General features: G+C 42.4%; 1 protein-coding gene across 1 annotated transcript in view; it reads left to right on the top strand.

The window, feature by feature from the left end:
* The first annotated feature begins 1,347 nt into the window (after window positions 1–1,347).
* Window positions 1,348–14,623, top strand: part of PLXNB1 (plexin B1) — a 55,763-nt gene continuing 42,487 nt past the window's right edge. Inside the window, exon 1 of the mRNA XM_053989376.1 lies at window positions 1,348–1,439. The gene's annotated coding sequence lies outside the window, so the exon portion shown is untranslated. The remainder of the gene's footprint in view (window positions 1,440–14,623) is intronic.

Below are 14,623 nucleotides of genomic sequence, written 5' to 3'. Positions count from 1 at the left end.
ATTCTGATGGGCTGTGTTTGTGCTGTATAGACCAGATTATGCCAAAAGCCTGGCAAAGCTGTGGTTAGAGACTGGATTTTTGCTTGTGCACTGTGATCCTCCCACTTGCTGTGCTGGCTCCTGTGGCAGGAGGATCTGGAGGGGGGAGAGGGTTTGGGAAGTACTGCCTGTGTGGGCAGAGGCTTTGTGTAGCTTGGGTTAGCACCCAGATACAGACCTTAGTGGTAAAACAACAAGGTGCAAATATTCTGCAAATACCAGACTCATGGTGGATCTTGTTGATTGTTAATGGCAAAATCCTACTCAAGACTGGTAGGCAGGAGCCCTTATTGTCTTTTCTGCACCCAGGCTCCTAATAATGGTCACTGAGCTCTGCTCTCAAGTGTTCTGCAGCTCTTTGCTCTGTCCATTTATTCACCCAGCACTGGAACATGTGGCTGGAGTAGGAGCTGGGGTCCCAGGCGGCTCTGAGCCCTGTGCAATACAGACCAGCAGTGGATGCACAAAGAGAAATTCTCACTGGCTGCGAGGTAGCTTGGGACCCAGGTGCAGTGAAGGCACCGTCGAGAGCTGGCTCCCCTGCAGGGACAGGGGGTGTGTTCCATTGTGCCTGTTCCGGTTTGCTCCTGTCCAGCCTCTACTCATTATTCTCGCCTTGAGCTGTCTCAGGCCCAAAGGCAAAGTGCTGCAGAAGGCTCTGTGGGCTTTCCCTTGAGAGATGTGAGGTCCTTGGAGAGTGGCTGTTCAAGGGAAGCACTGCAGTGGGCTGAATTGAGGCTGTTTCAGGCTGCACAGCTCTGAGCTAATCTCCCAGAGGCAGAGACATTACTCACCAATCAGGAATGTGTCTGTATTTTTCCTAATGAGAACAAAACATTTTATCCCTGTTCATTAGCAGAGAGTTAGCGTGTGCAGTTGCTATGCCAACAGACTCCTCTCCTCTGCAGACACTGGGGGTGTCCTCCATGCCATAGTTAGAAGGGTGAACAGGAAGGCTGGTTCTGGCAAGAAAAAGATCCCATTGTTTTCCCAGGGCTGCCTGGACTTTGTGCAGCTGGCCTGACCATGCCTTCTCGGAGGAAGGGAACCACAGCGGGAGTCAAGTGCAACAGATTTAATTTATTGGAAAAATAGTCTTTGCATTTCATGTTCTGTTGTTTTTTCCAGCTTGAGGCACACTCTTCAATAAGAGAAATGAAGGTGTCTCAACGTTCCCAAGAGTCCAGATGGTAAGCAAAATGTGCCGGGAGTCAGCACTGGGATGCCCATGGACAGCTGCAGCCCGCTGGGCTCCTCCGTGTTCCTGATCATCTCCGTGAGGGTGGCCACTGTCATGCTGGGCAGCCTCTGGATGCTGCTGCGTGACAAACCCACCTGACCAACTGTACCACCTGTGATTAGTTGGACGAGTTCTCCAGGCACGTGGTCTACTGGAAAGAGTGAGTGGCTGTATGTGGGAGTGTTCACTTGTTCCCTTTGCAAAGGGAACGTTCTCTTTATGCAGGGAAGTCCTGTGAAGGATGAAGGACATCTCTTCAACAGAAGCTCTATTCTGTAGAGTTCTGCTGTAAGCAGATATATTTACTCCAGGGCCTATTTGCTCATCATTTTTTTCCTTTGTCACCCCAACTTTCTTGAGAGAGTGATTGGGAATTGTGATTGGGTTGTAATGCTACCAAAGTCAGGCCACTGTACACCTTTTACAAGTCTTCTTGGCACCTCTGGTGCTGCACTTGAAATATAAATCCTACTTTTATACTTTCAATTTTCTGTGAGTTAATTTAATCTATAGACAGAAACAAACCAAAATAACCAGAACAAAATTGTGAGTTTCTGATGGTGATCTCTAAGTAGAAGTGGGCCGGTAAGTGTTGCCAAATCTGAAGACAGACTCCTGGAGCAGCAGTGATGTTCATCTCTGTCTGTCAGTCACCATGGAGTGTGATGAGCTGCTTTGCACTGGCTGAGCTTTGTAGTGTTGACAGCTATAGACCCTTGAAGAAATGTCTCCCTGAAACTGAATTCTTTCCTGTTAAACAGGATAGTTACAACTCTCCTGTCAGTTTGCCTGATGAAGCACTCTGTAGGTGAATACATGGAATTTGAATATGGGAATTTGAATATCAAATGTAGGGTGGTACACCAGAGATCCCAGACTGAATGAGTTGCTAGAGATCTGCAAATCTGCATGAACTTGTGGCTAGGAAGTGAAACCCTGGCACCTGGATACTAGGAGCAGATGTAGGTGAGTCACTGACTTGCACTGGAGTGATAAGTATCACGTTAGAGCACTGGGAGTACAGGAGCCCTTCATCAGAAGGATGTCTGCTTGTTGGATTTGCAGCTCTAACATCAGGAGAAATGAAATCAGCAGAAATAAAAACAATGAACAAAGTGAGACAGCAACCCCCAGCCCAGCCCTCTCTGGGGTGCAACCTGTGTGTCTCATTTTGGTAGTAGACCTGGATGGAACTCTTAGGTAATAAAGAGCAAGTTTTCAGAAAATCTCTTTCAATCTGGAACATCCAAGAATAAATCCTGAATACATGCAACAAATGTACAAAGATTGGAGAGTCTGGTTCCCTCAGCTTTGCATTGCTCTGGGTAGTTCCAGTAAAACCACTAAATCAAAGCTGTTTGAAATAGAGAATGAGTAAGTACTTGAGATGACTTGATTTCAGGCCAGTCTCTTCTGTAGCCATGCTTTCAGGGTACATAAAAAACCCCAAGATCATAAGGAGGCCAGAGGACTGTATGTTGTATTCTCTGAGATACTGAGGTGATTCTTTCCAGATCCTATTGAAAAAGTGCTCCAGCAGAAGTGCACTAGAGCACACACTTTTTAGTATCTTTAAGTATGAAAGATCATGTCTGAACAAACTAACTTCTGAAATGTGAGTAACAGTTATTATCTGAGTCGTGCTCAACTTCATTCCTGTGCAGCTGGAGTAGCGACTTGGTGTTACCTAGGAGAGTGTTACTTGTTCCTTCCTCTTCCCTCCCCTCCCTTTTAGTTCAGGGACTGATTTTCTACCCTATTTAATGTGCACCACCAGTTTTAAAGAATATAGGGAAACACACAACTGCAGTGCTGTGTGCAAGGCAAGAATTCTTCAGGAGAAACATTCACCTTTGCCTCTGAAAACACCTCAGGTGCTCATAGAACCTTGGGAGAAGGTTTTTTTTTTTTTTTTTAATCAGGACCAGTTATGGGCCATATGTGGGGTGAGGTGTTCCTTCTAACCCTTAGTGTGTGGTTCAAAACCCTAAATTGTGGAGTAGGTTTATATTTTTAAGAAACTGTTAGCACTGAGTATTGTAACTCTAAGTAACATATTGTTTTGTTGGGTTTTAGTGTCCATTTTCCTATTTTTTAATTCCAGTTATACTTCTACATATCTGCATCTTTAAAAAACACTTATTTGACTCTTAATAGTGAAACTGGCAAAAGACAGAGTAAAGCCAGGAAAATTATTTCAGCTTGACAGGAAAGTTGAGGTTTCTTAGTCAGCTAAGCATGTATTATTAACGAAGTTCTATATCTCATAAAGATTGTGGGAAGCAATTAGGGTTACTGCATTTGTGAAAGATATCACTCAGGATTTTTGGGAGTTACGATACAAACAGTCTCCAAACCCAAATATTCTTATATGACTCTGCAGGAAAACAAGGTCTGGTAACCATATTGTTCTGTGTAGTATCAGGAAATCTATAAAGACTGTACCCATACTTGAGGAAAAACTGCTGGATCTAAATGTTCATGAAGAACATATGACAGAATAAAGTTCTGGCACACGATCTTATGAGGGATCTACACATCATAAGGGCAGGCTGATTCAACCATAAGATAACTTGTATTTTCAAAGAACTAACAGGGAGAGAACGTTTTTTAAAAATACACCCTGTTCTGCTGGAAGAAGGGTGCAGCTGAATGCTGTGGCTTGAAAGTAAACTTGCTTTTGAACAAACTCAGTTTAAGGAGTTAGGCTGAGTATTTTAACAGAGAACTGCCAGATGGGCAATTCATTATGGAAGTGGGGAATCCCTGCTGTATTTGATAACCATCACACTAGTTACTCCAGCTCTTATGGAAGTTGAGTTTTCTATAGCTTTAGGAAAACCATTGCCATCTTAATAGAGGTATCTTCAGTTTTTAAAATTGGACCAGCAGCAACAGTGAACAGAGGTGAGTGTTACCTTCCATACAAAGCACAACAGAATAAGTTGTGATTCTTCCACCTGAAAAACAATAAATGACAGTTATTTTCAATTCCTGAATCACCTCGAACGTTTAGAGGGGGAGCAGCCTTTTTTTTTTCCTCCTTTTCCATTAGAAGTATGAATAGGTGTTGCATGGGGACAGCATGGAGTAAGCTTAAAACCAAGTAACAACTTTGTCCTTGATGTGTGCAGTTAACCTGGGAAGCTTCTTGCCACGGGATGTTTGTGAATGCCAAATATCTGTGTGTATGTGAGGACATGGGGCAGATCTGTAGAAGAAGGAGCTATTGAAGGTTACTAAATGCATAGAAACAACTTTTATCCCAATAAGTCCCTGAGCTGCTCATTGTTGAAGCCTGGGAGAGTATTCAGGGAAGTAAAGTTCTAGTATGGGTTTGCTTCAGTCTGATGTTTCAGGCCAGAGCCAGACAAGTGCAGCCTGGTTTGTCAGCATGGGGTGGGAGGGGGGATGCTAATAAAACTGGTAAATAAAGAGACTGGCACAGCTTGTGTTCTAGGTTGGTTCTGTGCTGCTTGTTATGTACAGCATGCACCTCTTGCTTCCTGAAGGCACTGCCTTGGGCTGCTGGAGTCTGCAGGCTGTTGACTTGAATTTGAAGAGCGGCGGAGAGTGTATGTCTAGAAACTACACAGGTAGGAAAAGTGGTTTGAAGATGAATATTGTAAGTAGAGAAGCTGACTTTCCCCTTTTCTCTGTGGCAAATGCTGTTCCTGCTATTATGGGGTGGTAGGTTTTATTGAGATACAGAGAATGCCTTACTGCTGGTAGCCTACATGTTATTTGTGTTAATGTCCCTCCTTTGAAAGGGTGTTTCTTGCTTCATAATGGACTCTAACTTAAGTTGAGCTAAAATGAGTGATAAGCTGATGCATGAACAGTAAAACCTCTGTTCCAAAGCTTTTTCAAACTAAAAATGTCATGGCCTACGTGAGGTTCATACTCTTCAGAAGTACTCAAAACACTGGTCCTATTTTAGGTCCTGTCTAAACATTTAAAAATAACTCAAAAACAGGGCTCTCTTCTAGATGCTTCACCCTTGCAAGCCAGCTCTTGCAGTTGGTTTTAGATGCTTACCCAAATGTGCAGAGGGCAGAGTACAGAACAGCCCTACTTGTTCCTTTGAACTTTTAATTTCAGAAGAAAGAGAACAACGTCAGGCTATCTGTTGTTTTGTCTCTAGAGATATGGTCTCTGCTGTTTTGAGTTTTGGGGGTGGAAGGTTTAAAACTTTTTGTTGACTAACTTTGCTTCTGCAGTCCCTGGGGAACAGCTATGCAGAGCTGACCGGTAGCGGAACTATGGTGCTGTGTATTCTTGGAGGCAGGCTCTTATGACTGAAAACTGAGTCGGTGTGTTTTGGGAAGCTATAGCCCCTCTCCAAGGATGCAGAAACAGTCTTGTGTGCATATCGTGTTCTGTGGTGAGCATTACTTCATGGAGTGGCTGAGGTGTTGCGTGTTCAGATTACAGCTGTGGGGAATAGAGACAGGCCTGGGGCTGAGGGAGAATCCAGGTGGAGGGGACTGAAGTTCCTTTCCTGTTGATTGCTCCCCTTTTGTCTTGATTTAGTCAACTCTGATGCAGAAAGAAGTTTCTATCCCAAACCCTAAGTCTCATCATTGCAGGGTATCAATGTGCTCAGTTGTTACCCCATATACACTGTATCTTTCCTGGTTTGTTCTCAGTTTCTCAGTTATTGTTTTTATCAGTAGCTTGGCTCAAGCAGTGATTCTCAGCTTCCTCCTGTGTGTGCCGGATCTGTCTGCCATTCTCCATTGAACCCATCTTTAGCCAGTATGATCTTTTCTATTCCTAGCTGATCCATGATTTTAACTAGTGTATTTCCCACTAAGCCCTGAGAAGATTTAAACAAAAACTTTTTTTATGATGCTAAACTTGTGTGAGCCCCACCATGGACTCCTGGGTTGATGTTGGGTGGCTGATTGCTCAGTTTGATCCATGTGTGAGTCTGAACAGTGCTGTCTGAGCCACACTTCTGTGGGGGTTTGATTAGTTATCTATGCGTGGCAGAGTACACTGTTTCCTTTCCCAGAGGAAGGCACAGTCCCTACCATGTGTGTGGAGTACACAGCTTAAAATAACAGAGGAGGGCTGCCTGGAACTGGGACAGTCTGCAAACAGAACTATGATGACCACAGGCTATGGTTTATCCTTCTAGCACAGATGTGCATACTTCTCCCTTTTTTCCTTACCAGTCTCTCTGTTCTGTCTAGCTGCTCCTTCTAGCAGAGGAGCAGCCATTCAGCTGTAGAACTCAGTGCAGTTCCCAACAAACTACTGTAAATCTGGTTTTCCTGAATCCTGGGCACTTTTTTGCCCAGGGGTGACCCTGGCAGGCAGCATGGTCTTGAAATGCCAACAGTCAGCCAGTTCTACTGGCTGAAATTCCTGCTCATAGCAGTTTGCATTTCAGATTGGCACTGCAGACCTGTTTAGTGCATCTCTACAGCCCTAGGGTGAAGGTCTGGGCTTCCCTGAAAGGGGAAAGGATGAGCCAGTCAGTCCTGCTCAGCCAGTGGCTGTCAGACTGTGCAGGTGGGAGGGTAGCAAACCAGATGAAGAACAGTCTCAACCAAGAAGTCTTTAAAATTCATGGCTCTCATGAGCAGGTAGCTGGTTCTGAACCTTTGTTCTTCTAGGACAGCACCAAAGAAGTTTTCTCAGCCCTGAACCAGGAGCTCAAATATTTTGCCAGAAAAGGTTAGGATCTCCTTAATCTGTGAGTGAACAGAAACTCATGTTTGTAAAGCCACTTGAAGGTATAAAATTTCTTATTGGGAATTTTTTCTTGTTACACAATTTCTTGTTCTGGATAAGACATGCCTGCATGTTAACAAAATAACCGGAGAACTCTTGCTCCACATGGTTTATTTCTCTAAGTACCAAATTTTGCAGGGTCCCAGCTTTTGCTTCCTTTGCCGCTTAATTTTCCTGTTGCTTATTTTCACTCCTTCAGGCTGTGGACCCACTGTGGTATGGAGAGCATTGCCTGATGGCCTGTGCTCAGCAATAGTTCTCTCACCCCTCTCTATATGCAGTCTGGTGCTCTGAATTTTATCCTTGAAACAAGAACTTCCAAATGTGGGTAGTGCCTGGCATGGAGGGCTGTGATTGTGCAGTAGAAGAATAAGGCTGCATGGCTGCTGCCAGCCTGTGACTCCTCAGCCATGTGCACCTTGAATGCCCTTCATGCATAGTTACTGGGCCACCATTCCATGTTGGACTCCATTTGAAAGCACTGAATATCCAGCCTGCATGGGACAGTCTTTGTTCAGAGCTGTTGAGACTGGGGTGAAGTTGATCCTGGCTCTCAGGTCTGCACCCAACCTGTTCAGGCTTCTGTACTAGTGTGGTGAGAGCTGTTGTTCCTTAGATGTGTTATGTAGGTGTGAAGCTTCCCAAGCTTGGGAAGGTTCCCAGGCTTTGTGAACAGCATGGTGTATTGTTATCTGTTACTGGCTTTATGAAGGCCTTGGCATTGCCTTCCTGAGGTGGAAGAAAATGTCTGGTCACCTCAGTTTGGATCATTATCTAACAAACCAGTGTAACCTAATTGCCAGACTATTGAGCCTAGTAGTTCACAACTGATGACTGAGAACCTTCCAGGCTGAGGCACTAATTCATGGAAGATAATTGATCAAAGTGTCCTTTCTGATAATGCTTTAACATAACTTGAGTAATACAAGGTAGAATATACCTCATCTTGGATTGAAGGCAAACCACAAGCAGATTGTGGTAGTGATGTGGAGTGCTGTTTATTCTGCTGTCTCTTCTGGGTGGGAGGGGATAGATACTACTCATGTGGCTGAATTGCATTAAATGCATTTGCATGTTACTGCCTGTGTTCATGGCTACAGTCAGAACTGCTGACACTCTTGGAGTGAGAGGGGAAGACTGTGAAATTGCTGTCAGGATGTATGGTTCTCCAGAAGATTAGGGGAGGGCAGAAAAGCGAATTTATTTGAAATGAAGGAAAACACCAAGAAGAATTCTTCCTGTCCACCCAGGGCACACTAGTTCTTTATAGATCTATTGTGGTACTAAATCTGAGACATAAGGGTATCAATAAAATTTCTTTAACAGAACAAAGCACCCTGCACTGCTCAATGTCTGCAGAGCAAAATGATTTATTCAAGACAGGCTACAGTGCTTAACATTTCTCATTTGCATCTTGACAACTGGATGGTGGAGCTGGGGATGTGGTCCTGTGTGTCTGCCTGTGGTCTGTACCACTGCTGGCATGAACTCCTTCTGTGGTCAGCCTCTGTTCTCCCTTCCACTGTGCAAACCTGCAGGGCTGATGCTGGCATGGAGACCATGAGGTTTCCTCTTGGAGTGAAAGTGAGGGACTGGTGCTTTTTCACAAGAGTTTCATAGTATGTTTGGAGCTTCTCTCCTCTCTTGTTGGGTTACTCCAAGGCCAGGCTGGATGCAAAAGAACTTGCCTTGGGGGTGTTGCCTTTGCCTCTGTGAGAGCTTGGTTAGAAGTCACAGTCCTGTCCACTGGGAAGCATGTGCTGGTTGCAGAGATCTTCTCTCTCCCTTCTGCAGGGCATCCTGCCAAGGAAAACAGACTCTAAGGCAGAAGTGATTACATTGAGATTGTGTGCTGTCCTGGCTGTTTCTGGATGAAGCAGCTGGGCATTTCTGCTTTATAGAAATTGGCACAAAACAGCTATGGCAGAGCAGGATTCTGGCTTTTGTAGCTGGTGGAGCCAAAGCTGTGAGAACAGGAGGATCCTGGCTGAGGCTGGAAGAGGTGCCCCTAATAACAGGGAGGGCAGTGTGGTTGGGAAGGTGTGCCTTGTTTGAGGTGGAGGCCAGTAAAATATGAATCACATCTGTTTGAAGTAGTGATGAAATCCCAGATGAAGGTTTTCTGTAATACCTGGCCAAACAGTGTGCTGGTGTGCTTCAGCTTTCCTTTCTCCCTGGTTAGAACGGATGGTCCTGACCTACTTTTAGGTTCTGCTGGGAGCTGCCCAAGGCTTGGCTGTTCCGATGGCACACACGGATCTGCTGTGTTCGCTCTGAGTGAGGAGTTTCCATCAAATGCTTGGCAGACAGGGAAAAGCTGTTCCCAAAAGAGGGACTGTGGGTGCTCTTAACTCAAATCTGCCACTTGTGTGCTCTGTGGCTCTGGCCCTGGGTTTGCTTTCCCGTGGTGTGCATTAACTTTTGTGTTGCGCTGTCAGGATTCAGTTAGTGGTATCTAAATGTTAACATGAGAGATACTGCCTTCAGAAACAGCCAGGGAGGTTAGGCTTCCAGCCTTCTAAATGCGTGATTAGGCAGGGCTGGAGTACATTCTTAATATTTAAAAATAAATAAAGTCTATAAATGTACCATAACATAGAAGTTGAAATAGAATATCATCCTGGGGCAAATTGCAAAGCTCTGTGTAGCTCAGTGTCCTGCCTTTGACAAGATCCAGAAGCAGATGCTTAATGAGGATTGTAAGAAACAGGGCATGTATAATGTGTTGGGTTTGTTTTGGGTTTTTTTTCATTCTCCCCCCGCCTCCATTTGCCTCCTAGCTTACGACCATCATCAGTTCAGGGCCCTGCTTGGTGTGAGGAGTTGTATCTCGTCATCTGATCTTGACTATATCTATTCTCCATTAATTTATATAATCCCTCTTCTCACTTGTTTATGTTTCTTGTCTCCATGACATCCTACAGCAGTGAGTTCTACAACTTAATTATGCATTTTAAATGTTGTTTGAAATATTCTACATCCAGTGACAATGTCCCTGAGCAGACTTAGGAAAGTTGTCTGTAACTTTGGTGAGTGCTCTCTTGTTTCTGCATTGTAAAATATGGTAGTGTAACCATATAACTCCATCGATAACTCCATGTTTTTCATCTCGACACTGTCATGTTTCAGACCTCTTGACTTTTCCTTATCTTCCTCATGGTTGTTTCTTTGTCTGTCCAAAGTCCTACTCTGCTTGATTGCTCCTTATATGGAAGCTGCTCCATGCTTCTGGTCATCTTTGTTGTCCCTTTTGTTATTGTCTCCTTTTTCAGATGTGGGAATCAGAACTGCCTTCAGCATTTGACAGCATAATGGAGATACGTGTTTTCTTTCCTAATTACCCCACAGGCTGTATTTGCCTTTTTGCTTGATACTCAATACTGAACTGACCTATGAGGTTTTCAAAATTTTTCTGAGTGATAACAGCTAGTTTTGATCCTGTTGTGCTTATGTACTTAGAATATTTTTTGTTGGTTTTGGTATTTATTGACATTCTGAGATATTGTGTAGTTACTTTAAAGTGCATGAGTTCTCTTTTTACAGTCTTCTCTGAATTTGATTATGGTTACTATTTTTTTTAATAATAAAATTTGCTTCTTCTAGACATATTCCTCTTCTCAGATCTTATGTGAACATACTGAACAGTGCAGATTGCAGAATAAGTTCTTGGCAGATCTCACTGATAACCCGCATCTGACAAGGAAACACCTGTCTTTTAACTACTTATTAAATCATGATAGGGACTGTGACTTTAATTCTACAATAGCTTAACTTTTTTTTTCAAGAGTCTTAGTTGACAGTTCTTTTAAAATCAACTTAGTTAATGTTAACCAGATTAAAAATTGTCTCTTGGATCTCAGTTAAACAGAAATGGGAAATCTCACTTGGAATTTCCTGGGTGCTGCAGAGTTTTCTCTGTGCTCCACATATTCATCTATATTTTAGACAACAATTGGCTTCCTGAACTCATACAAGCAAATTTGTTTTTATGTGGAGTGATGGGCTCAGATTTATGTAGATTATCATAGAAACAGAGAATTTGCTCAGCAGAGCCAATTGGATGGCTAACTTCAGTGAACCTTGCTTTCCTAGCAGGTTTTATTACAGCTGTAAACCTGTCTAGGCTCTGTGGATATACTCTTAAGAGAATGGGATATTTTTTTCCTAACTAGTTTTTTGGTTTTTTTTTTTTTCCTAATTGAAAGAATATTTAATACTGATGGTATTTGTCCACATGCAAGTATAACATGTGATGTGGCAGCTAGAAGATCAAGGGGTTCTTGTTTGGGTAAATGGAGAACTGGTGGGTTCAAACGGGGGAAAATAACATTTAAGAGCAATGTCAGCCAAAGGAGTGGCCTGTCTGGGTCAAGTCCTGTCAAAAGAGAATGCTTTTCCAGGTCAGGTAGCTAAAAAAGTAGAATGTTGACAAACTGGGAAGAGCTCAGAGAGCTACTAGGAAAATTAAGTATTTCTGGCTGAAGAAGCTCAGGCCACTTAATGTATCTATCCAAAGGATTACACGTGGAGGCAATCTGTGATTTGGGAAAGCTCAGAGCTGGCAGGATGTGTAAGGGAAGGATTGCATTATGCTTGTCTGCCCTTCGTCTACTTCTTAGGCATCTATTATTGTCTGCTGCTGCAGCTAGGGTTTCTGTGTAGGTGGACCTCTGTCAGACTTAGAATAGCTGTCTTTATCTTCTTGCCCAAGGAGGATTAAGAAGGAGGATTAGTTTTCAAACTGTTCATGCAAAAAGTGACTAGAAGCTTCTTTGATTTGGAAGATTTTGTGACAAGCAAAGTTAGACAAAATGAGAGGGCATTTTACTTGGGGTAGAGAACCCTCAGGCATCAGCTTGATGGGTTAAGGTGGTAATTTCTATAACTTGGGAGCCCTAAGAAAAAATCCTGGTATAATGAGGAGACTTTAGTCAGGAGCTTATGGGCTAGAAGGGATGTTTAGTGGTGTTCTGTGGTTTGATTACACAGAAAGTTGGAGCAGATCCTAAAGGACTTTAATCTTCAAATGTGTAACACCGACCAAACGTTATCTTTTGGTTGTGTTAAGATGCTGTGAAACTTAACAGCTGGCTTGATTTCCCCTTTTAAAAATGCACATGCAACATGGTCTTGAGGTCACATTGAGTTAGTGCTTGAGAGGATGGTAAAGTGGAAAAGTCAACCCTTGATTTGCAATGATAGAGTATATATGAAGAAAGCTTCTTCAAGAGTAAGCATCTTGTGGTTACTTTATATTCCTTGTAAATGTTTCTGTAGTTTGTCTTGGTTTGTAAAAAGTTCACTATTTAACATTGTATTAATCATTAACACTTCATTAATTGGTTGTACTGGAAGCTTATTGTTTATAACACATTTTCATCAGTGCAAGGATGAAGTTTGGTTGTGCTATAGCTGTTTAGGGGAAATACCTGTTCACTACTATCAGTTAATTTCAGTACGGCTGAAATGAATATTTAAGTAGCCCCAGAGATGTAGAAACACTTTCTGCAGTTTTTCCAAAGAGCAATGCACAAGCATTATTGAAGGGACAGTATTTTGTGAAACATTCTTTCAGTATAACTTCAACCCCCATCAAAAAAGGTACCTTGTAATGTTCAGCAATAACTATCAAGGGTTTAGAAAACATAATTTTCCCAAGTATTTGTCTAAGAATGCTATTAATTCTGTAGTACAGAATTTCTGCCACCTTGCCATTTGTATTTGATACTGTCTTTAAGTGTTTGGGTTTTTTTTTAATAAGTTATTTTGACCTCAGCTTTGGTGTTATTCACATCTGGTATAACAGAGCTGCCTTGTCTGTGCCAGTCCTGCTCTGACAGGATTGCTTGAACTTGGGATTCTCCTTGTCAATTTTACTTGGAAAACAGTGGTTTGTGTTCATCTCTGCTGAAGCTTTTTGCTGCAAGTCTTAAACAACAGAGCAGGGAACTGGCCTGATAGTAGTAAATAAGACTCAGAGAAGATTTATTTATTTAATGGGAATGCCATCTTTCACAGCAGAAAACAGCAAGTCTCTGTTGAGCATATGAAGCTTAGAAGGGGGCTATAATTCAGGGCTTTTGTGCAGAAAACATAGCAGTGGTCATCTTCCTGCTGCTGGGCCATTTGAATGTGCTGGAGCACAAGGGTTGTCGTGCAGCTGGAATAATGGTGCTTTTAATTTTTAAGTCTTTTAGTGCTCACACTGTGGGTTGGCTCTGCAAATTATAAGGTGGAAATTGCAGGTGCAGATTTCAGAGACCTAATTTTTTTCCAAGGCTAATTTTGCTGGGTTTGGTGGCGAGCATGAAATCTAGTTTAGAGTTGGAACATTAATTGACCTCTCTGTGTTTGGAGGATAGAATGTGGTATTAGGGAAATAATCTGGGAGGATTGGAATAATCTCTGTGTTGATACACTGTTAAAATGTGCCCAAATGAGTTCTGAGTTTGTTTCTTTATTAAATAAGCAAAGTTTCTCAGAGGGATATGTGAGGTCAGAGAGGTGAAAATAGTGCTACAGAAAACATGGTCTTCAAATTTTAAGTAACACAATAGTGCCATTGCTTTAACATTACTGGTTGTGGTTACGTGGCTGTGATATAAATATTCTGTGGCAGAACTGACTAATCCTCCAGCCCTTCTGTTGTGATCCAGATTAAATAAATGAAACTCAGCAGTATTATTCGGATATTAATATTTTACAGTGAGTGAGAAGCAATGTTCAGAGTATTGTCTGGAACATTTTCCTGTTTAATGGGAATTCATAAAAAAATGCAATATTTAAAATGAATCTTTAAACCTTGGCAATTGCATTCAGAATTAATTAAAGGCTACACACTTTTGGTGCAATCTGTCTGCAACAGCTGTGTTATACACTAGCAGTGAGCACAGGAAGCAGAATGGTTCAGTAAATCCATAAAGAGCTCTGCAGTGTAGTAGCCTGTCATGAAACCATCAGATTTAAATGTAGGTTATCCTCCTCCTTCCTGTCTTCCCGGAGAGGTTGTCATGGGCTTAACTGAAAGACAAGCATAAAAAAGGCAGTGATGCCTGTGCTTGAGAAACAACTTGGAAAATGGAATCAAAACACACTGCTGACTTTTTTTTTCCTCTCTATTCTCACATAGGGTGCAAATTCTTCTAGCTACTGATAGCTACATAGTCATGTTCCTTTCTAATGTATGTTTGCTCACCTATCAATAAATACAAGTTCATTTGCTAATGGGTCTTTAGCAAAGAGCAACAAAGAGCACTATATTCAGTGTTTATCCCTTGTGCAGGTGATTAGAACCAGCCTGCAGAACATGCTGTACTACCATTCTGTTTTGTTTTCTCTGTTCTCATAGAGTCATGAGGACCAGATAGTAGTTTCTTATCTGAATCACTTTTAAGGACCAGCTCTTCACAAAGTGACTTCCAGGGGGATATTGGGGACTGAAAGAAGAGTAGCTATACGTTAGAGCCTTGACCACAGCAAGATCTGATTATGGTCTGCTGGAATGAAGGATTATTTGATTTTCTAACCTCTTTCCAGTAGAGGTGCTCCAATAGGTAAAATGCTTTCAATGAAACATTTTGGGGAGGTTCAAATACAGATCGA

This window comes from Vidua macroura, chromosome 13 (genome assembly GCF_024509145.1).
Source record: "Vidua macroura isolate BioBank_ID:100142 chromosome 13, ASM2450914v1, whole genome shotgun sequence".
Taxonomy (NCBI): Eukaryota; Metazoa; Chordata; class Aves; order Passeriformes; family Viduidae; genus Vidua; species Vidua macroura.
This window is presented reverse-complemented; position numbering and strand designations above follow the sequence as displayed.